This window comes from Schistocerca nitens, chromosome 2 (assembly GCF_023898315.1).
Source record: "Schistocerca nitens isolate TAMUIC-IGC-003100 chromosome 2, iqSchNite1.1, whole genome shotgun sequence".
NCBI classification, from domain to species: domain Eukaryota; kingdom Metazoa; phylum Arthropoda; class Insecta; order Orthoptera; family Acrididae; genus Schistocerca; species Schistocerca nitens.
In genome coordinates this window covers 1,047,986,580-1,048,009,992 of record NC_064615.1, presented here as the reverse complement: position 1 = coordinate 1,048,009,992, position 23,413 = coordinate 1,047,986,580, and the positions used below count along the sequence as shown (strand labels likewise).

General features: G+C 45.2%; 1 protein-coding gene across 2 annotated transcripts in view; it reads left to right on the top strand.

The window, feature by feature from the left end:
* Positions 1 to 23,413, top strand: part of LOC126237389 (mast cell tryptase-like) — a 130,233-nt gene that overhangs the window by 30,854 nt on the left and 75,966 nt on the right. The window contains exon 1 of one of the 2 annotated variants that reach the window (XM_049947476.1): positions 13,487 to 13,593. The exons of the other annotated variant lie outside the window; for it this stretch is intronic. The gene's annotated coding sequence lies outside the window, so the exon portion shown is untranslated. Of the gene's footprint in view, positions 1 to 13,486; positions 13,594 to 23,413 lie in introns of those variants that run through there. 2 annotated transcript variants of the gene reach the window in all.

Genomic DNA, 23,413 nt, shown 5'->3' with positions numbered 1-23,413 from the left:
GTCAAGCCTACCTGGTAAGGATCCCATATCCCATACCGTGCATCAATAATCCAGCAGAGGACGGTCAAGTGCAATGTAGGCCGTCTCTTTAGTGGGTTTGTCGCATCTTCTAAGTGTTTTGCCAACAAAGCGCAGTTTTTGTTTCGCCTTTTCCACAATATTATCTATGTGGACTTTCCAATTTAAGTTGCCCGTAATTGTAATTCTTAGGTATTTGGTCTAATTGACAGCCCTTAGATTTGTGCGATTTATCGTATACACAAAATTGATCGGATTTCTTTTAGTATGCATGTGGATGACCTCGCACTTTTCTTTGTTTAGTGCTTACTGCCATGTTGCACGCTGGAATGAAGTCAGTGTGCACATTCCAAAGATGTTCCTTTGGGGTCACGTCGGGACTATGGGTCGGCACGTCCATTTCAGGAATGTTGTTGTCCACAAACCATTCCTTCACAGATGTTCCTAGCCGGCCGGAGTGGCCGAGAGGTTCTAGGCGCTACAAATGGGTTCAAATGGCTCTGAGCACTATGGGACTTAACTTCTGAGGTCATCAGTCCCCTAGAACGTAGAACTACTTAAACCTAACTAACCTAATGACATCACACACATCCATGCCCGAGGCAGGATTCGAACGTGCGACCGTAGCGGTCGCGCTGCTCCAGACTGAAGCGCCTAGAACCGCTCGGCCACACTGGCCGGCTAGGCGCTACAGTCTGGAGCCGCGCGACCGCTACGGTCGCAGGTTCGAATCCTGCCTCGGGCATGGATGTGTGTGATGTCCTTAGGTTAGTTAGGTTTAAGTAGTTCTAAGTTCTAGGGGACTGATGACCTCAGAAGTTAAGTCCCATACTGCTCAGAGCCATTTGAGACATTTCACAGATGTTCCCTTATGGCAGGGTCCACTTCCACACTTATACATAGAATCAAAGTTTCTGAACTGCTCCTCTACTGCACGCAATACGCAAAGCTGTTAAATGTGTTCATATCATCCCGCATTTGTCCTTTTCTTAAGCGCAATAAACGGACGACCCACTAACCACGGAAACATCTCTGTACCTTAACAACACTTCCTGCGCACTTCACTGTTGGCGCTACATGTGACGGCAGGTAGCCTTCTCGTGGCATTCGCCAAACTCAATCCCTTCCATCAGATTCATAATTCTAAATCAGTCATTTCGAATTATGAACTGTCTAGTGGCGTTGCTTACCACTGATTGCAGAAACATGTGGCTCATGAGGGGCTGCTCGACCATTGTACCCTATTCTTTTTAAATACCTATGCACCTTGTGTTGCCTGGGCTGCTGGTAACACTTTGGAATTCACGAGTAAATCCTTACTTTGATTTCATGTGATTTTGTATAACCACCGTACGCAATGCTCGACGACCCCTGTCCAATACGTAAGATCTGTCTGGACATGATTTAGCTTTGTTTGTTCCTTCGTGTTTGCACTTCACAGTCACATTACCAACAGTCGACTTGGGCAGCCTGAGCTCTCCTGACGGATCCATTCTGCTGCTATTGGTTCCCTACAGGCAACATAATACTTGGTTATATGAAGGAAGACAAAAACTTCATTCAAAAGCTCAATACAATGGTGGCACATAATTGATGATGATACCCATACTTCTTTCAAAAATGGTTCAAATGGCTCTGAGCACTATGGGACTCAACTGCTGTGGTCATTAGTCCCCTAGAACTTAGAACTACTTAAACCTAACTAACCTAAGGACATCACAAACATCCATGCCCGAGGCAGGATTCGAACCTGCGACCGTAGCAGTCGCACGGTTCCGGACTGCGCGCCTAGAACCGCGAGACCACCGCGGCCGGCATACTTCTTTACAGGCAAGGAGGTGGTTTGCCATTGCCGTCCTCCGACCGTAATGGGGATGAATGATAATGTTGAAGACGACACAACAACACAACAACATCCAGTCATCTCGAGGCAGGAAAAATCCCTGACCCCGCCGGGAATCGAACCCGGGACCCCGTGCTCGGGTAGCAAGAACGCTACCGCGAGACCAAGAGCTGCGAACGACACATAATTACTTGAGCGTATTACAACAATCCCTGTTTAAGTGCGGACTCTGTCTTGTTCTGTCCGTGGACACAATGATATATCATTGCGATATGTAATCCCAATGTGTTCAAGACTGTTATCTGATAGGGTATCGATGAGGTAATGTGGACGGATATGCCGGTATGTCGAAGCCAAACCTTGAACAGCGATTCTTCGATGCTATTGTTGTACTACACGTAGAAATTCAAAACCAAAGAAACAACTGTAACAGAAGAGAAGTAGTACTGAAATGAACCAGCAGTAAGCCTTAGTGCTGAACAAAATAAACACCGTCAAATCTTCTACTGCACAAGCTGCTTACCGCATGTCGGTGCGACTCTGCAATCTTTGGCAGTGAAATTACGACGTCACAACTCAATGGTTCCGCCATTGCGTTTAGGCCGTAAGGCATGCAGAGTTTGAAAATCAACTAGCTCTCCTTTATAGCTTCTGAGATTGTCTCCAGCACTAAGGACTAAACGTTGTGCAAAGAAACTTGCCCTGGGCCACGGCCTACTGTTCGTGAATCAGAAATCACCATGAATTTTAATTAAATTATCGGTAAGACTATTTAGGACGCGCCACTACATTACGGTACTGAATATTTCATATTTCCTCGAACGGTCATGTGAGAAAATAGTTTACCTGGAGTTAGTTTTGAAAAGGTAGTTTAGATAAGATCGCTGTACGAAAATAGTTCATCAAACTTCACTGGTGAACCGAATTTAGTTTCTATCCCTGCTCGTCACCTGCCATACTTTACAGAGGTTCACTTTTTACATACGAGGGCAGTTCAATAAGTAATGCAACACATTTTTTTTCTGAAACAGGGGTTGTTTTATTCAGCATTGAAATACACCAGGTTATTCCCCAATCTTTTAGCTACACAACACTATTTTTCAACGTAATCTCCATTCAATGCTACGGCCTTACGCCACCTTGAAATGAGGGCCTGTATGCCTGCACGGTACCATTCCACTGGTCGATGTCGGAGCCAACGTTGTACTGCATCAATAACTTCTTCATCATCCGCGTAGTGCGTCCCACGGATTGCGTCCTTCATTGGGCCAAACATATGGAAATCCGACGGTGCGAGATCGGGGCTGTAGGGTGCATGAGGAAGAACAGTCCACTGAAGTTTTGTGAGCTCCTCTCGGGTGGAAGACTTGTGTGAGGTCTTGCGTTGTCATGAAGAAGGAGAAGTTCGTTCTGATTTTTGTGCCTACGAACACGCTGAAGTCGTTTCTTCAATTTCTGAAGAGTAGCACAATGCACTTCAGAGTTGATCGTTTGACCATGGGGAAGGACATCGAACAGAATAACCCCTTCAGCGTCCCAGAAGACTGTAACCATGACTTTACCGGCTGAGGGTATGGCTTTAAACTTTTTCTTGGTAGGGGAGTGGGTGTGGCGCCACTCCATTGATTGCCGTTTTGTTTCAGGTTCGAAGTGATGAACCCATGTTTCATCGCCTGTAACAATCTTTGACAAGAAATTGTCACCCTCAGCCACATGACGAGCAAGCAATTCCGCACAGATGGTTCTCCTTTGCTCTTTATGGTGTTCGGTTAGACAACGAGGGACCCAGCGGGAACAAACCTTTGAATATCCGAACTGGTGAACAATTGTGACAGCACTACCAACAGAGATGTCAAGTTGAGCACTGAGTTGTTTGATGTGATCCGTCGATCATCTCGAACGAGTGTGTTCGCACGCTCCGCCATTGCAGGAGTCACAGCTGTGCACGGCCGGCCCGCACGCGGGAGATCAGACAGTCTTGCTTGACCTTGCGGCGATGATGACACACGCTTTGCCCAACGACTCACCGTGCTTTTGTCCACTGCCAGATCACCGTAGACATTCTGCAAGCGCCTATGAATATCTGAGATGCCCTGGTTTTCGGCCAAAAGAAACTCGATCACTGCCCGTTGTTTGCAACGCACATCTGTTACAGACGCCATTTTAACAGCTCCGTACAGCGCTGCCACCTGTCGGAAGTCAATGAAACTATACGAGACGAAGCGGGAATGTTTGAAAATATTCCACAAGAAATTTCCGGTTTTTTCAACCAAAATTGGCCGAGAAAAAAAAATGTGTTGCATTACTTATTGAACTGCCCTCGTATATTTGGGGTAGGCTGTCTGTCGCCAAAGAGTACCGCTTATGTTAATATCGGCTTGAGTATCAGTAAGCTTATTTAGATGACTTCTGTTAAAGTAAAATCAAGTTACAAAATCCCATGACTTCATTAAAAATTCGTTTTAGTTTGAAAACCTATCGGTAAACAATATTTAATTTGTCTCGCGGCCAATCAATTATCACAACGGTAAGGAGTCGAGCCCTCTCAAACCATAATGAGCAAATTTAGTTGAAGTGACACAGTTCCACTGTACGAGGGTTGGTCATAAAATTTTGATTATGGCCTCGAAAAAAAATGTTACGTAATTAATTTTTAGTTTGTTTGCAAGTCCATGTCTGAAGTACTGGTACACACTGAAAAGCCCAAGTCCCAGTACCGTATCACGCTGCTACAAGACCCAAAACAAAATGGCGGACTCCAATCACAAACTGGTGATTCATGTTCTGCATTTGAAAGATAACAATGTTGCATCAAGCCATGCTGATTTGTGATCTACTGGAAGTATATGGCGACAATGAACCATCACATGGCACTGGTTAGATGGCGCAGACGCTTCTATTGTGGTCAAACAAATATACTTGACGAAGAACGAACTGAAAGACCACCTCTCCGCGAAGTACCAGGAATCGCAAGAAAGGTAGAAGTCCTGGTGCTCGAAGACTGGCTATCACAACCGAGGCGACTGTGGAAAAAAGTGAAAATCGCTGATGGATCAGAAGACTCGAGCGTGATGCAGTCGCCGCTCGCTGGTTTCTGCGACTGCTCACACCCATTCAAACAGCCCGCGGGACCGAGGCATAAATGGAAGTGTTGCAGCTGTGTTAGGCCAGTCCAGATGACTTCTTTAGCCACCTAATCACTATGGACGAATGCTAGATGTATCGCTGTGGCCACGAGATAAGGGAGCAACGCAAGCAGTGGAAACACGTGGAATCACCACTACTGCAAAAGGCGAAGACTCAATCTTCATTGGCCAAGTGGATGCGGAGTGTTTTTTTGTTTGTTCCCTTTTTGCTTTTTGGTACTGCCACACCCTGGTTCAAATAAAAAAACCACTCCGTCGTCAGGCCACGAGTGGCCTACCGTGACCATCCGACCGCCGTGTCATCCTCAGTGGGGGATGCAGATAGGAGGGGCGTGGAGTCAGCACATCGCTCTCCCGGTCGTTATGATGGTATTCTTGACCGAAGCCGCTACTAATCGGCCGAGTAGCTCCTCAACTGGCATCACGAGGCTGAGTGCACCCCGAAAAATGGTAACAGCGCATGGCGGCTGGATGGTCACCCATCCAAGTGCCGACCACGCCCGACAGCGCTTAACTTCGGTGATCCCACGGGGACCGGTGTATCCACTGCGGCAGGGCCGTTGTCTTGGGTTCAAATAAAGTGCGTAAAAAATTAGTACACCTGCAAAGAAAACGTCGAATTTGATCCGATGACGGCATATGCCGTGTGGGGGGTAATAGATGTACTAATAATGGCTCTGAGCACTATGGGACAACTTCTGAGGTCATCAGTCCCCCAGAACGTAGAACTACTTAAACCTAACTAACCTAAGGACGTGACACACATCCATGCCCGAGGCAGGATTCGAACCTCCGACCGTAGCAGTAGCGCGGTTCTCTGACTGTAGTGCCTAGAACCGCTCGGCCACCACGGCCGACAGATGTACTAATAATGGTTTCACCGTCGTCTGCCGAACGTAGCGTAGTGGCATAGCTACCAGAAGATCGCCATATGTGTCTACCCTTTAATAGCAAATGCTCACAGCCAGGAGGCTCCGCGTGTTGCAAAGGTGTGAAGCAAGCAGGGAACCAATCCACTGAAGCGTACCCGTGCTTCCTACAGCCCAGTGAACGAGTTTGGTAGGGACCAAATTGTGGCCTTCCGGGTGGCGGGATGGTCCTTTTGGAGAACTCTGTCGCACAAGTTGGACGAGTTGTGTCGGTTGCGCGACGATGCTCGTATCAGTGGTCACGTGATCGTTGTGACACCTGTAGACGAGGTTCCGGACGTCCACGCAGCACAGACGCCCGCCAGGATGGTCTTAGTATAAGGGCAGCAGTAGCAGTTCATCAGCTGAGCTCATATAAGAGGGCTTATAAGCACAGACGTGTCAACACAGATTATTGCGAACTGGTGGGACGACGGGCACGCACAACTCTAGCCTGTCTTCCACTGACGTCAGAGCGTCGACGTGCACAGCAATATTGATGCTGTCAGAAGACCTCTTGGAAGATGGAATGAAGCATCGTAATCTTCAGCCGTGACAGCTGATTCTTCCTGTATACAAGTGATGGTTATTAGCCTGGTGAGCGCTGTCTTGTAGAGAGTATTCCTACAAGAAACACTGATCCCACCCAGTGCCTTACGATCTGCAGTGTGATAAGCTAGCCGGCCGCGGTGGTCTCGCGGTTCTAGGCGCGCAGTCCGGAACCGTGCGACTGCTACGGTCGCAGGTTCGAATCCTGCCTCGGGCATGGATGTGTGTGATGTCCTTAGGTTAGTTAGGTTTAAGTAGTTCTAAGTTCTAGGGGACTGATGACCTCAGAAGTTAAGTCCCATACTGCTCAGAGCCATTTGAACCATTTTTGTGATAAGCTACAACTCTCATTCACCTTTTGTGTTTCTGGAGGGGACCCCAACCAGCGCTCGGTACGTGCAAAATGTTGTTAAACCGTCGGCACACAGACCGTACTGTCGAGCGTTAACGTTGAGCGTGCCAAGTTCAACGTGCTGCTGAACGCTCAGGAACGATGCGACTTGAGCATACGGTACGTGGGCCCCAACGTGGTATACGCTATCGCAACGCACTCCAGCGGCAGTGAGAGATGCTTCTAGTTCGTAAATCACACGGTTTACTCAACGGGCGCGCCTAAAATTCCCACGTTAGCTCTGTTAAAACGCACATTTCCTCCATCGTCCACGAAAAGGAAAGTACCATGTCCAATCAATAAGTACACAGACTTATAAAAGTTCCATTACAAACAGTGCGTTACAAATTTGGAATACTTCTCCGCATAAGATAAACATTATTTCATCATTTCCACATTTTAGTAAATCCACAAGGTCAGTCTTACTTGATCACTGTTCCTACCCAGTAGCAGAATTTTTGCAACATGTGAATTACGAAGTGTTAAAGAAAAAGGAGCAAAATATCTTTATACAAGTAGCGCAAGCTGTCCTTCACATTAAGCCAATCGGACAAAGTCACCCCTCAAAAAAAGGTAAACTTATATTTACATAACACCAAATATTATAGTATATACTCATATTAAACTTATAATAAAATATCAGAACCTAATAAAAACGCGAATGTTAGGAATAAAAATTGAGTAGCGTGAAGACGCGAACTATTGCCCAACAATGAACTCAATCGAGGACAGTGACGCTACTCATTACACTAAACCAACATGAGACCACTTGTGTCAAATCGTATTATGTTACACCTTGTTGAAACCCTTAATCGCAGATATGTTACTAATTGAAATTTAATTATGACAAATTGTACCAAGAACAATGCGCCTTCAAATACCCTACTCTCATAAGACGCAAGTTACAATAATTCTTTTGCCACGAATATGATGTTTCTCATTATTTTATTGGAACGAATCACACAGTTAACAACGGGTTTTCCATCGATTCTCAATTTGCTGGTGCTCAGAAACGGCATATATACATATAGGCTTGAAATGAATGCCAATATGGCGCCTCACAACTCTGTACTGAAGGGAGACGGCGTGCTTGTGACGTAGGTGGCGTTGTGCCATCTCATTGGTCAACGCTCAGACGCACGCTCAGAATATCTGACATGCCAGATATTGCTCTGCACCTTCGGAAAGACTACCGAGCGTGCTATTCCACGCTATGACGTCAGAAACTCGGCACCCTCAACGCACAACGTTCGGATGCACGGTCCGTGTGCCGATGGCTTTACGATCTGCAGTGTGATAAGCTACAACTCTTATTTATGTAAGTCTGCTGATGGTGGTATAAACCTCTTGCCCATACAAGCGTTTTATGTAAGTCTGCAGGCTTTCGTGGCCGTTGTCACTGGTTATCTGGCAAACTGAGACATCTCGTTGGTAAAACAAATACTTTTATAAAAGATTCGAAACATGTTTTAGAAATTATACGCACACAGGATATCCGCAGGTGACGTTCTTGTTAGCTTCGATGTGACATCGTTATTTACTAACGTCCCAGTATCAGATACAATGGAGATCATAAGAGAGAATGTTGCTCCAGATGTTTGTGACTTAATTGAATTATGTCTTCGCTCGAGATATTTTAAGTACAATGGTGAATTCTATGAACAGGCTGACGGCCTTGCTATGGGTTCACCCATTTCGCCAGCTGCAGCTGACGTTTTTATGGAACATTTTGAGCAACAGGCGGTAAGTAGTGCTCCTTTGAAGCCTTACTGCCGGCTCCGTTACGTGGACTATACATTTGTTATATGGCCACACGGCGAAGAAGAACTTCATGCATTCCACAATTTCTTAAATGGAATTCACCCCAAAATAAAATTCACCTTGGAGGTTGAGAGTGAGGTCGGTCTCCCGTTCCTAGATGTGTTGGTATACAGAAGATCTGATAACACTCTAGGTCACAGAGTGTACAGAAAGCCGACTAACACTAATAAGAATGGCGTGGAACCGGACGGAAAACGGATGCACCTGATTACCTCCACAATGCAGGCGTCTACCAAGTGTCATGTAGCTGCGGCAAAGTGTATATAGGCGAAACGGGAAGAACTGTTAAAGAACGCATTAAGGAACACCAACGGCACATGCGGCTAAATCAAAGTGCAAAATCGGCAGTAGCGGAACATCACAAGAACTGTGGCTCTGACATCGATTTTAATAACGTACGTGTACTGACTAAAGAAACAAACATTTATAGGAGAAAGGTCCGAGAAGCGGTTGAAATTTCTAAGAATTCATCTAATTTCAATAGAGAGGACGGATATAGGTTTCCGGCATCGTGGCTCCCCGCCAGCAAGGAAGTAAATACGCGGCCGCGGTGTGTGTGCGGTATAAACAACGCGCTGCAAGTGACCTAGGCGGACAATAATATTTTGGGTAAACATTCCCCCTCTCTTGCTCTGTTTGTTTCGAATCTAGCCACTGATGACGACCAACCAATAGCGGTAGCAGGCATTTCAACCAATAACCCTTCTCCAGCATAAGTGTGGAACAGTGCCTTTATATCCAATGACGATGACCACCAATGGTACCCACAGGAAATGAGCTACCAACGCCCCTTCTTCTGTATTAGCCTATGACTATGGCCCACCAATGGTAGCCACATCAATTTTAACCAATACTATCACTTCTCCAGCACGAACGCTAGAAAATTCCCCCTTTATAAGTGGACGCGACACACGTCTCTGACAGTGTTCTAGCAGTAGTGGACACCAAAAGATCCTGAGGAAGATCCCAGCAGAGGGGTCGAAACGTCGAAGATTTTAGAAGAAAAATGACGCGGCCTAAAAACCCAGAAGATTTTAACTTCAGCTTCAACTCTTATTTACCTTTGGTGTTTCTGGACGGGACGCTAAGCAGCGCTCGGTACGTGCAGAATGTTGTTAGACTCGTTCTTTTGCCGTGCTTGCAACCAGAAGGTGATGTGCTGCTCCAACAGGATAATGCTCGCCTGTGAAACACAACACACTCTGCAAGACATGCAGCAACTTCCCTGGCCAGCGCGATCTCCGGTCTTGTCTCCAATTGAACACGTATAGGATATGATTCGGCCAGAAGTGACTAATGCCACTTGTCAGCCAACAACTCTTAGAGAACTACGTGAACAGGTCAGTCAGGCATGGCATAATGTATCCCAGGACAATATTCGCCATCTATACGATCGACTGGATGCCAGAGACAGCGCCTGCATTACCGGCTGTGGAGGCTACACCACTTACTAATATGGGAGTTTCTACTTGGGTACCTAAGAACCGCTTGTGCTATTGATCTGTAAATGTAATCATTTCATGTACTCCATATGCACTGCTGCAACAGTAAATTTTGTGTGATCAGAAAACCTCTAAAAGGGTGTACTAATTTTTTCCTGGCAGTTTATATTATACTAGTAAAGCGCAGACCATCACAGAAGGATACTAACGAAATCTCCTACCGTGGGAACAGGGAACTGTGAACCTAAACACGACAGCCTCCATCTCATACTGCAAAGGACGCAGTCACACATGCTGCTTCTTCGGACCTTCAAATTTTGACTCATCCCCGGCATTCTCCTGCGATGGTGCCCAGTAACTGTTTTCTCTGATGAAAAAACCACTGCGAGTCAGGCATTTCGGGAATGACGACGACGTTCGGCGTGGGTTCATGAACCAGGCGCCCGTCGCAGAGGCCCCAAGGTAGAAACGTTCACAGCAACGGTAGTTGGTGGAACACTGATGATAGCTCTTCGGTTCATCTGGACGGTCAGTTGCTCGCCAGTTGCACATTTATTCGCCCGTAGACATCTCCGCTGCCGTTGTTGACCCCTGTCAAAAAACTGTTCAAATGGCTCTGAGCACTATGGGACTTAACATCTGAGGTCATCAGTCCCCTAGACTTAGAACTACTTAAACCTAAATAACCTAAGAACATCACACGCATCCATGCCCGAGGCAGGATTCGAACCAACGACCGTAGCAGCAGCGCGGTTCCGGACTGAAGCCCCTAGAACCGCTCGGCCATAGCGGCCGGCTGAACCCTGTCATCTATGGCCCGTGGTGCACCAACAGTTGCCTCGGCGCCAGTTTTGGGTTTGCGCCATTTTGCCATGTACGGTATACTTTAACCACGGCACCAGGCGAACAGTTCAGGAACGTAGCCGATTTAGAAATGCTTCCACCTTTGACCCGAAAGCCAACGATCATATCCATTTGGACGTTGGATAAATGGCCCCGTTTCAACATTATGACAACGACAGCACTGTTTTCCGCGTCCCTGCGAAACGCTTTATCTACCCTCCACTGCTAGTGCTGCCATCCGCTTCTGTGTACGGTTATTGCACTTTTACGTCGAACGCAGGCAGTGGTGACATTCTACATCTACTTTGAGCACCTCTATCGGTTCTCCCTTCTATTCCAGTCTCGTATTGTTCGTGGAAAGAAAGATTGTCGGTATGCCTCTGTGTGGGCTCTAATCTCTCTGGTTTTATCCTCATGGTCTCTTCGCGAGATATACGTAGGAGGGAGCAATATACTGCTTGACTCCTCGGTGAAAGTATGTTCTCGAAACTTCAACAAAAGCCCGTACCGAGCTACTGAGCGTCTCTCGTGTAGAGTCTTCCACTGGAGTTTATCTATCATCTTCATAACGCTTTCGCGATTACTAAATGATCCTGTAACGAAGCTCGCTGCTCTCCGTTGGATCTTCTCTATCTCTTCTATCAACCCTATCTGGTACGGATCCCACACTGCTGAGCAGTGGGCGAAGAAGTGTAGTGCAACCTACTTCCTTTGTTTTCGGATTGCATTTCCTTAGGATTCTTCCAATGAATCTCAGTCTGGCATCTGCTTTACCGACGATCAACTTAATATGATCATTCCATTTTAAATCACTCCTAATGCCTACTCCCAGATAATTTATGGAATTAACTGCTTCCAGTTGCTGACCTGCTATTTTGTAGCTAAATGATAAACGATCTTTCTTTCTATGTATTCGCAGCACATTACACTTGTCTACATCGAGATTCAATTGCCATTCCCTGCACCATGCGTGAATTCGTTGCAGATCGTCCTGCATTTCAGTACAATTTTCCATTGTTATAACCTCTCGATATACTACAGCATCATCCGCATAAAGCCTCAGTGAACTTCCGATGTTATCCGCAAAGTCATTTATGTATATTGTGAATAGCAACGGTCCTACGACACTCCCCTGCGGCACACCTGAAATCAATCTTAATTCGGAAGACCTCTCTCCATTGAGAATGACATGCTGTCTTCTGTTATCTAGGAACTCCTCAATCCAATCACACAATTGGTCTGATAATCCATATGCTCTTACTTTGTTCATTAAACGACTGTGGGGAACTGTATCGAACGCCTTGCGGAAGTCAAGAAACACGGCATCTACCTGGAAACCCGTGTCTATGGCCCTCTGTGTCTCGTGGACGAATAGCGCGAGCTGGGTTTCACACGATCGTCTTTTTTCGAAACCGATGCTGATTCCTACAGAGTAGATTTCTAGTCTCCAGAAAAGTCATTATACTCGAACATAATACGTGTTCCAAAATTCTACAACTGATCGAAGTTAGAGATATAGGTCTATAGTGCTGCACATCTGTTCGACGTCCCTTCTTGAAAACGGGGATGAGCTGTGCCCTTTTCCAATCCTCTGGAACGCTACGCTCTTCTAGAGACCTACGGTACACCGCTGCAAGAAGGGGGGCAAGTTCCTTCGCGTACTCTGTGTAAAATCGAACTTGTATCCCATCAGGTCCAGCGGCCTTTCCTCTGTTGAGCGATTTTAATTGTTTTTCTGTACCTCTGTCATCTATTTCAATATCTACCATTTTGTCATCTGTGCGACAATGTAGACAAGGAACTACAGTGCAGTCTTCCTCTACGAAACAGCTTTGGAAAAAGACATTTAGTATTTCGGCCTTTAGTCTGTCAGCCTCTGGTTCAGTACCATTTTAGTCACAGAGTGTCTGGACTTTTTGTTTTGATCCACCTACCGCTTTGACATAAGACCAAAATTTCTTAGGATTTTCTGCCAAGTCAGTACTATAGAACTTTACTTTCGAATTCATTGAACGCCTCTCGCATAGCCCTCCTCACACTATATTTCGCTTCGCGTAACTTTTGTTTGTCTGCAAGGCTTTTGCTATGTTTATGTTTGCTGTGAAGTTCCCTTTGCTTCCGCAGCAGTTTTCTCACTCGGTTGTTGTACCACGGTGGCTCGTTTCCATCTCTTACGATCTTGCTTGGCTTGTGACTCGACCTTGTAGCACGACAGAAAATCACATTTTCGTAATAGTAGTTACTTCCACGAAGAAGAACACGACAGAGCCTATAGGAGCTTGCAGAGTAGGCTGCGACAAGTGCTCGGCTCCTAGGCTGGGCTAGGAGAAGAGAGAGGCCATGTCAGTGGGACAGCTGGGAGCTGCGCCGGCCGGTCGCCTGGGGGCAGCACCGTCGGCCCACGCACTTTCCCTTTTCTTTGCTTTCTCTTCTCCTCTTTCGCTCTCCGCCCGGCGTCCTTGAAGAGCCCGCAGCCTACCATCCGCACCCGTGTCCCCGTTTGCTCGCAGTTGACTTCCGGAGATCTGCCGTCGCGATAGCGACGCGGCTTTGCGCAGTATTCGCGGTCGAGTTACGTCGCCGGCCGACGTGGAAGAGCTTTACAGATAATGGGTAGCCGTGGGAAGTTCTGGTAAGTGCTTCCTCATTTAAATTTCGTTTCGTAACCGTTGCCCACAGTTATAGCGCTGCTCGGAAAGAAATGCTTCATTTGTTAGGTTGTACTGTTTGCTTATCCTCCTGCGCGCTTCTCGTAGGGTGATATTTTCGTGGCTGGCTTGAGTTCATTGTCTGTTATTGTAAGACTGTTGATTCTTCAGTCCGTTCATTTTGTTGTTCTTCGGTTTATCTGCTTCTCACGGTGATCATTCTCGTGCGTTGGAAACTTAAAACGTGTTTCGTTTTTTCGCTGCTGTTCTTGTTTTCGTCGTTTTGCTCCAGAACTGTTAAGGTCAGCTCCTGTTTTACATTTGGGCATTGTCTAAAATATAAATGATATCAACTTTTCATTAAAAAATATACTGAGTACACTTCACACAATTTTCACACTTTATTTTCGATTTACATTCAGTCAATGTATCATTTTAACTACTCACACTCCACTGTTTAGTTTTTATTTACTTACTGCACAACTTTTTCTGTTTCGCCCTTTGTCACTGATAAGAACCTGACGTTCGAACCCACGACGCGTCTTGCTTCATATACACCTGACAATGGGTAGTCCCTTCAGTGGCTAATTCCAGCCCGCATCTCGTGGTCGTGCGGTAGCGTTCTCGCTTCCCACGCCCGGGTTCCCGGGTTCGATTCCCGGCGGGGTCAGGGATTTTCTCTGCCTCGTGATGGCTGGGTGTTGTGTGCTGTCCTTAGGTTAGTTAGGTTTAAGTAGTTCTAAGTTCTAGGGGACTTATGACCACAGCAGTTGAGTCCCATAGTGCTCAGAGCCATTTGAGCTAATTCCAGAACATAACAAAAAGGCTTCGAATGGTCCACAATGTTCCAGGCCATCCCACAACATTCTGGTGTGTTCTAGAATGTTCCACAATCATCTGGGGTATTTCGGGATGTTTCCGAACATTCTGGAATCTTCTCGAATGCCGGCCGAAGTGGCCGTGCGGTTAAAGGCGCTGCAGTCTGGAACCGCAAGACCGCTACGGTCGCAGGTTCGAATCCTGCCTCGGGCATGGATGTTTGTGATGTCCTTAGGTTAGTTAGGTTTAACTAGTTCTAAGTTCTAGGGGACTAATGACCTCAGCAGTTGAGTCCCATAGTGCTCAGAGCCATTTGAACCATTTCTTCTCGAATGTTCCTTACTATTTCCGAACATTCCATAACATCCCGAATCATTGTGGAACATTCTGGAATGCTGTGGAATGCTCTCGAATGTTCTGGAATGTTCTCGAATACTCTGGAATGTTCTAGAAATTTATAGAGGGCGAAAGTTCTCAGCCCTTATATCTTCAAAAGCACGCCCTTCAGGTAAAAACGGGAACCTTCTTCATGGATGGGGGATACAGGGATACCACACCACATAACTCCCTTGATCGTACCAAGACTCGTTTCTGAATTTTAGCGGCACGCACGTTGCACATTTACTTTTATAATACATACTGATTATAGCTACATGACGAAACGCACTGTACGCCGCTAATGGCTGAAGGAGGAACACAGGCAATGGAGGGGGCAGTTCAGAACAGCAGCGTACAGTGCGTTACGTCATGTAGCTATAATTTTTACTGACGAGTAGCACTGTTATGTCAGTACCAATACCTGTAATTTTTATGTGGTCTTAAATATTATTAAACGTAATTGTTTTAGGTTTTAATCGGTGTAGAAACCAAGTCAAGTCAAATCTTATTGTAACCCGTTTGCTATATCATACAAATTATATTGTTGATATTAAATATTATGACAATTACTGTAGGACAATTCTTATGATAATTTTTAATAATGTATGCAGTAGTTTGCTAACAATGAAACAGTTCCTTGTTTATTCCCTGTAACCGTCAGAAAAATGATAAGTGTCTACTGGATGACGAAAACAATCATTATCTTTACACCAGGCACACTTGGTATTAAAAAGGTAATAAATTCAGAAACTTCACAGTAATTACTACTTTTATTTAGGCGGAACGGGAATGCAGTTATAATTCTGTATATTGTGCTTCGTACCAGGCATGCTTGATCAAATTAGCAAAATGTTGTGATGCAAACAAACTGACAATTGAAGAAATGACTGAAGTTTAACAATACTGTTACGCTAATAAATCTCAAATGACAAAGACGTATCGTAAATTATATTTTCTGACGATTATCTGAAAAGTGCTTTACACTGTTGAAAATTTTCTTTTATCGAGAGGCTGAATCACACTATTAGTTCCAGATGGAGTTAGAATTATATTAGCATTTTTTTCTCTTCGGGGTGTTACGTCCAGGCCAAGAGTGGAACAAAAGCAATGAATTAGTCTCTGTAAATGGTAAGAAGACAGATATAGCAGGGGTTGTATACTTCTCCAACCAATCGGCGCGCTAGGAATTTGGCAAATTCGAACATTTTTTTTTAATTCTTGCAGCATGTCTCAGTTAAAAATTTGACGTTATGTTTCTTTCGTTGTATTCTTCCTGTATAAAAACATTCAGGGCAGGTTTAGACACGACGGATAGTACAGTTCCCTTGTCAGATAGGTGAAAACTACTGTGACGTGGTTGCCATCACTGCACGAACAGATCAGCATAGCATCCATGTGCTGCTCATCTCTTGCATTCAGTGAACCCGTACACAAGGTGCATATCGGCCAACTCTTTATCGGAAAAGGTATGCATACTGCTGGTGTCGGTGCTAACGAACAGCCAGCACTGACGCAAAAACAAACTTGACAGAGAACCGAGCAGCACAGAATGGAAAATTGAGGCCAAAGAGAAAAGTGGACATTACTATTGGCAACAGCAAGTATCTTGAGTGAATTGAAGAAGTTTGTTTGCAAGCAAAATATTTCCACTATTGTACAGGTATTTCCAGCGTAGTACAGATAACAAAATAAATGGGGGTAAGAAATCAAATGAAATGCAAACCAACATACTCTGAATATACCCCTCAATAATCTACGAAATTTTGTTGGAGGAATTCATATTCATCCTTCATATTAACAAGCTTTCTCCATCCAGATGTACTTTACTGGTGAGTTAGTTTTTATGCGATCCATCTCAGAATATTGGAACTGCGTGCTTCATATCCTAGTGCAGGTTTATGTTTTCCTTGATTTCCATAAATAACTTCCAAATTTACATCTGCATCTTCCATATACGTCGGAATGTCTCTAATATGCTTCCTCTTGTCAGACGTGAGCGCCCTGAATTTTGGGAGTAAGACTAAGCATGAAACTCTTCGCCTTTCCTACAGAATATCCCACTGCATTTCTGTTTGAATCTCTCACTATCTCTCTCTGTCACAGAATACATAAATTTCAGTTGAATATAATGACTGCAGCACGGGGCCCCATTTTAGTCTACAAGTCACAATTTTATTATATACACTCCTGGAAATTGAAATAAGAACACCGTGAATTCATTGTCCCAGGAAGGGGAAACTTTATTGACACATTCCTGGGGTCAGATACATCACATGATCACACTGACAGAACCACAGGCACATAGACACAGGCAACAGAGCATGCACAATGTCGGCACTAGTACAGTGGCTCAAATGGCTCTGAGCACTATGGGACTCAACTGCTGAGGTCATAAGTCCCCTAGAACTTAGAACTACTTAAACCTAACGACAACACACACATCCATGCCCGAGGCAGGATTCGAACCTGCGACCGTAGCGGTCGCGCGGTTCCAGACTGTAGCGCCAGAACCGCTCGGCCACCAGCGGCCGGCCTAGTACAGTGTATATCCACCTTTCGCAGCAATGCAGGCTGCTATTCTCCCATGGAGACGATCGTAGAGATGCTGGATGTAGTCCTGTGGAACGGCTTGCCATGCCATTTCCACCTGGCGCCTCAGTTGGACCAGCGTTCGTGCTGGACGTGCAGACCGCGTGAGACGACGCTTCATCCAGTCCCAAACATGCTCAATGGGGGACAGATCCGGAGATCTTGCTGGCCAGGGTAGTTGACTTACACCTTCTAGAGCACGTTGGGTGGCACGGGATACATGCGGACGTGCATTGTCCTGTTGGAACAGCACGTTCCCTTGCCGGTCTAGGAATGGTAGAACGATGGGTTCGATGACGGTTTGGATGTACCGTGCACTATTCAGTGTCCCCTCGACGATCACCAGTGGTGTACGGCCAGTGTAGGAGATCGCTCCCCACACCATGATGCCGGGTGTTGGCCCTATGTGCCTCGGTCGTATGCAGTCCTGATTATGGCGCTCACCTGCACGGCGCCAAACACGCATACGACCATCACTGGCACCAAGGCAGAGGCGACTCTCATCGCTGAAGACGACACGTCTCCATTCGTCCCTCCATTCACGCCTGTCGCGACACCACTGGAGGCGGGCTGCACGATGTTGGGGCGTGAGCGGAAGACGGCCTAACGGTGTGCGGGACCGTAGCCCAGCTTCATGGAGACGGTTGCGAATGGTCCTCGCCGATACCCCAGGAGCAACAGTGTCCCTAATTTGCTGGGAAGTGGCGGTGCGGTCCCCTACGGCACTGCGTAGGATCCTACGGTCTTGGCGTGCATCCGTGCGTCGCTGCGGTCCGGTCCCAGGTCGACGGGCACGTGCACCTTCCGCCGACCACTGGCGACAACATCGATGTACTGTGGAGACCTCACGCCCCACGTGTTGAGCAATTCGGCGGTACGTCCAACCGGCCTCCCGCATGCCCGCTATACGCCCTCGCTCAAAGTCCGTCAACTGCACATACGGTTCACGTCCACGCTGTCGCGGCATGCTACCAGTGTTAAAGACTGCGATGGAGCTCCGTATGCCACGGCAAACTGGCTGACACTGACGGCGGCGGTGCACAAATGCTGCGCAGCTAGCGCCATTCGACGGCCAACACCGCGGGTCCTGGTGTGTCCGCTGTGCCGTGCGTGTGATCATTGCTTGTACAGCCCTCTCGCAGTGTCCGGAGCAAGTATAGTGGGTCTGACACACCGGTGTCAATGTGTTCTTTTTTCCATTTCCAGGAGTGTATAAACCTCCCGTATATGGCATTATCAAGCAGACGTTCTTTAGTATCTATATTCTATACGATTCTCTTTGTCTCTACAACCTTGAGAGGGTAGCTGATCCGCTTAATTACATCACAAGACCTGTTCCGAAATTCTTCAACGGATGCAGAGACCATTCTTTTGAACAGTTCACCTCCAATTCCATCCCTGTCCTTGAGCATCTAAGCTAGTAGTGAGTGTAATAAAGCGTTCTCATGCTAAGAAGATACGAATTTCTGACCTGCCTCACAGTGCTTGTGTGTTGGAACCGCCCAACGCGTGGAGGTGATGCGGGAAGCATAATCAACATTCTCGCAGGGGCTACATTGACGCCCTGTAATAATACACAGGTTTTCCGAGACGCAGAAACGACCCGGCCGAAGAGCAACGCGTGTAGCTGCGTCCTGTACTTGATGCATATACTAACCAGCCAACACCAAGCCGCAGAACACTCTGTGTGCATACCGAGCATTCTGTACATAAGGGATAGTGCGCAACGGCGAGAGCAAGACGAAACTCTGGCAAATGAATGTGGTGTCTATTAGACCAAAAATAAACTTGTATTTTGACATAATACCCATGTTGGAGTAGGTATTCCCTTTATTTAGAAAGTAGATTCCATCCCTGAAGAACGATTCTAGAAAATCTGCAAAATACTCCTGTGTGTCTATTTTAACCACTCCATTGGATTCAAAAGGTTTTTCTTGAGATGTCGCAACTGGTGAAAGCCGGACGGTGCAAATCTGCTGAGAAACAAGGATATTCCGAATTATAATACTTCATATCCGCCGATTGTCAAATCACCTTTCTGGGAAGGTGCATCCTTCACGAAGATGATTTAATTTTTGTTTGTAATCATGGTCTCCTCTTATGTATTTTTCCAGACGACTTGTGAACTATTCGCCAGTTATTGGTTAACCGTTTGCAAGGTAATCAATGAGAAAAATTAGCCGGCCGCGGTGGCTGAGCGGTTCTAGGCGCTTCAGTACGAAACCGCGCGACTGCTACGGTCGCAGGTTCGAGTCCTGCCTCGGGCATGGATGTGTGTGATGTCCTTAGGTTAGTTAGGTTTAAGTAGTTCTAAGTTCTAGGGGACTGATGACCTCAGATGTTAAGTCCCATAGTGCTCAGAGCCACTTGAACCATTTTTTGAGAAAAATTACTTTTGCATCCCAAAAACAATGATCTTAGCCATTCCAGCAGGTGGAAAGACCATTATTCTTTTTGGGCTGGGTTACAACCTTTCCCCCACTATATTCATTGTCTGTTTGTTACCAGGGTAAAATGGTGATCCCGTGTCGCAGGAACAAATATAAGCGCTCCATATCAGTAAGAGTTTTTTTGTAAAACTTTTCAAACGTTACGGAGAAAACCTTTTTTACATTTTCTTTTGTCAGGATCAACAATTGCCGGCCGAAGTGGCCGTGCGGTTAAAGGCGCTGCAGTCTGGAACCGCAAGACCGCTACGGTCGCAGGTTCGAATCCTGCCTCGGGCATGGATGTTTGTGATGTCCTTAGGTTAGTTAGGTTTAACTAGTTCTAAGTTCTAGGGGACTAATGACCTCAGAAGTTGAGTCCCATAGTGCTCAGAGCCATTTGAACCATTTTTTTTTGATCAACAATTATGGCAGCACGCAGCTTCTACAAAGCACTCTCGCAGTTAATTCTTTAAGCAAAATGTAACGTACTCCATTTTAGATTTCCCAGTGACGTCATGTATTTTATATACCTTCTATCGCTGCTTTTCGAATAACGTGTTGTGGACTTTCTCGGTATTTTTTTCATACAGTTAAAGTTTTACGATGTCTTTCGCGACAAATGTCTTGAAGAGATATGTGGCCGCGTTTGAATCCCGTCATCCTTTTCTAACTATTGAAAATTAAGGAGCAGACTCCTTATAAACGACCACCAGCTACTGATAAATTAATTTCGTTCATCGTTATCAATTTTTATGGAATTCAATAAGAAAACACTGCCCCCAGTTATTTGAAATTGTAAATAAATTAGCCTTTAGCTGCAAGACTGATTTTTAAGTTCCTGAATCCACTAAAAAAATTAAAAATCCTTCTTCCAGCCAGAGGCTGCTTTATTTACTATTTCATATCATGACATAGCTGCATTTCCACCCTTCACTGCGCAGGAAAGTTAAAATACTGCGCCAGTTACTTTTTTTTATGCAAAGCACAACGCTTTTCGAGAATTTATTCTCATTAGCGAGTACAGATATTTACAGTAATATTTTATGTGATGTTTGCGTGCGTGTTATTCTGCCTCTCTTACCCTGAAGTTGTCTTTTTGTAGTTTTTAGAGTAGCAGCCTCCTTCACTATGCAGAAATCCACAACACGCAAATCGTCTCGCACATTTTTTCTGGATTTTTGCACGATGAAGTACCCTGAAAACACACACGCAAAACATCACATAATATAGCTGCTTAATTATTTGCACTTGATAATGAGAATAAATTCTCGAAAGACTTAGTGCTGTGCACGAAAGAAAGTAACTGGTGAAATGTTTTATTATTTAAATCACACTGGTAAATTCCTTTTGTCGATAATCCAACAAAAGAAAGTACTTTGCAGTAGCGCGGTGTTCCAGTACATGCGCATAAACTAAGGGAACTCAGTAAGAAAACCGTAAAAACCCTCGTGAAGAAACCTATTTCATGTATCATTTACACACTGACTGTTGCTATTGCACAGTATGTGGCAAAATAATAAAAACTAATAAAAAAATCCTTTTGTAATAGTAAAGGCAAAAAGAAATATCCGGTACAGAGTGCCGAGTGTTGAATTACCTGCAAGCGCCTTGGAAAAGACTGAGTTGGTCGTTCAGACAGAGCTGTGGCAATTACGTTATCGGAACATGAGAGAAACTGGAGCGTAGGCAAGGCATATTCGACCTTTGTGGAGCATAGAATTTTTAACAGAATACCTTTTATATGATGTCGAATGTGACTGTTACGGGAAGCAGAAAGATATCCCTACTGAAAATACTTGAAGTCAGTAAATATACGCTACAATACGCAGAATGATTTAAATACGATTTCCTTTTTCCCCCCCTCTATTAAGTTTCAGTTACGAAAATTATAGATTACAATAGTAAATGCAATTTTATTTTTCCACACCATATAAAAAAACGTAATTTTCTAATTCTTTTGTTGAACCTTACGATCTCTGTGTTTCATAAGATAGTAACGCTTTTGTTTGTAAACACTTTGTGTCTTTAGAACAGAAAAAACAGTCTTGGTTGCGCAAGATAGGTTTATCATCAGACAATGACGGCAAATTACAAGCTGGTATAAGAATAAATTGCTATTAAAGGCAATAATAAATGAATAAATTAAAAATTGGACACCGATTGGACTAAGTAGCACAGGGCCATATTTGTCTTTCATGGGGTGCCGTAAAAATTCCTTCTAATCGTAATCGAGATGTCGAACGTAATTAAGAGTCCCATAGAACTGGGAGGTAACCAGACAGCCATTGTCAATGCTTCATTACACCACCTAGAAGCAACACGAAAAAAGGTAATTCCAATGAAACGAATACCCCTAGCTGCATACAGGCGTTGATATAAGTCAACGGGGACAGTTGAAAATGTGTGCCCCGACCGGCACTCGAACCCGGGATCTCCTGCTTACATGGCAGACGCTCTATCCATTTGATGATTAGGTTCATCAAACGCCACGCTAATCTTCTTTTTTAATCTCATTTTGTTCGTTTTAATTCGTTGCATCTGCTCGGGGGCGGACCTCGCAAGACACCCGTTTCAGTTCGTCGTTGATCCATTAACTCAGTTTTTTTTTATTACAGAGGGCAGCTAACCCTCTGACCGAAAAAGCTGACCTACCTGTGGGGCGGCGGGTAGAATTTTTGTACTGTTGTATAAAATTTTGTTTGAATGTTGAAACACTTCATTTCCCGGCCGATTAACCATATGTGCGGCGGCGGGTGGAATTATTGTTGTTAAAAATGTTCCTATTATTTTTGCTGTTGTTTGCCGTTCTCAACACTGGCTCTCTAACTACAATATTGGCTACCAGAAAGTGATTAGCAAAACGTGAAGCCTGTAATTAGAATTCCTAGTGCCCACTTCATCTGAGAATACACTTATAGCTCTGAGGAATTAGGAGATTATCCGGGATTTATAATCAAAAACGATTTTCTAAAATAGTTGAGTATATTCTGAAAGTCACAGATGAAAAACAAAAGGATCCACACAACCTAACTAACAGAGCAGTTCAGAGTCTAATGCGCTGATGCAACTATAATTGTCCAAATTGAATATTTAAATGAATGCTCGCCATAATTTGATGATTAGGTTCATCAAACGCCACGCTAAATAATGGTAGAATGTTTGTCCCGCGGCGGCACGTGAAAATGCGACAATACGCAAACTGAAGATCGATAATTAAAGTCAACCCAGAATTAACAAAAATGGTTCAAATGGCTCTGAGCACTATGGGACGCAACTGCTGAGGTCATTAGTCCCCTAGAACTTAGAACTAGTTAAACCTAACTAATCCTAAGGACATCACAAACATCCATGCCCGAGGCAGGATTCGAACCTGCGACCGTAGCGGTCCTGCGGTTCCAGACTGCAGCGCCTTTAACCGCACGGCCACTTCGGCCGGCCCAGAATTAACACTTCACTCGAAAATGATTTCATGGTTACGCGTATCTCGAGTAACTTAATACGGCATCCGAGGCTGTTTGTAGCAATGATACCGACGCGACGCGACTCCCGACACAGATGGCGTGCTGTTCAGCGTCTGGAGAGAACTGGG